The sequence below is a fragment of the Myotis davidii genome, unplaced genomic scaffold (genome assembly GCF_000327345.1).
Source record: "Myotis davidii unplaced genomic scaffold, ASM32734v1 scaffold20, whole genome shotgun sequence".
In the NCBI taxonomy this organism is placed as follows: Eukaryota; Metazoa; Chordata; class Mammalia; order Chiroptera; family Vespertilionidae; genus Myotis; species Myotis davidii.
In genome coordinates, this window is record NW_006292574.1 from 1,532,185 (window position 1) to 1,533,474 (window position 1,290).

The window sequence follows — 1,290 nt, forward strand, 5'->3', positions numbered from 1 at the left end:
CTGCGATTGGAGGGTGATGGGGGTCAACGCCTGAGGGCTCCCAGTATGTGAGAGGGGGCAGGCTGGGCTGAGGGACACTCCCCCCACACACACACACACACCCAGTGCACGAATTTCGTGCACCGGGCCCCTAGTACTTTTATATTCACAGAAAAATTGGAGACAGCTTACAGGGAACTCCACATAGCCCACACCCAGTTTCCCTTATCGTTAGCATCTCACATTACAATGGTACATTTGCCACAACTATTGAAACAGTATTGACACACTATCTTAAACAAGTTCTTACTCTGTTCAGATTTTTTTAGTTTATATCTAGTGTCCTCTTACTCTTTTACTGCTTCACCATGCCACTGAGGGCACCACATTACATTTTGTTATCTCCTTAGGCTCCTTTTAGATATTAGAGTTGCTCAAACTTTGCTTTTTATTCAGTTTTGTGGTATATTGGTCAGATAATTTGTAGATTGTTCCTCCATTGGGATTTTAAAAATTCCTTTCCCATGGTTCAATTGGGATTATTGGTTTGGGGGAGGAAGACCACAGAGGTAAAGTTCCAGTTTTATCATTTATTAAGGGTCTACACAATTGAGAAGACATCATTATGGATGTTTACTTTGATCATTTGACTGAGGTAGTGTCTTTGAGGTTTACCAAATGTAAATTCACCACCCCTATTCCCAAGCAATACTCTTTGGAAGAAAGTCACTATGTACAGTCCACATTAAAGGAATGAGAAGTTATGTTCCTCTTCTTGAAGATGGAGTATCTAAAACATATATTTGTAATTCTTGTATGTTGAGAGGTTTGTCTTTTCTCCCCCATGTATTTATTTATCCAGTCACTTACTCATGTCAGTACAGTCTCAAGGATATTGATTTTATACTTTGGCTTGTAATACTACTTACTTATGTTGCTCAAATTGTTCCAACTTTGGCCATCAAGAGCTCTTGCATGTTGTTCCTGAGTTCTCTGACATATCCCATGAGTGAGGGGTTTGTCTAATTTGAACAATTTCTCATTGTTTGTATTTCCTGGCTGAGCCCTAGAACCAGCTGTAGCTGGACATTTGTAAACAAGGATCTGAAGTCCTGCTAAGAAGAAGTGGATGTTCCATCAGGAGCACCATGTGACTTGCATGCAAGTCACACTGGGTCAAGATTGCACACAATCTTGAGTTCCCGGAACATTTACCTCCCTGAGAAAGGATAAGATTAAATAATCGTGGGTAGAGCAGAAGGGGAGTGCACAGCTTCAAGTTGTGCTATTGTAATATAGTACAAAACAAAA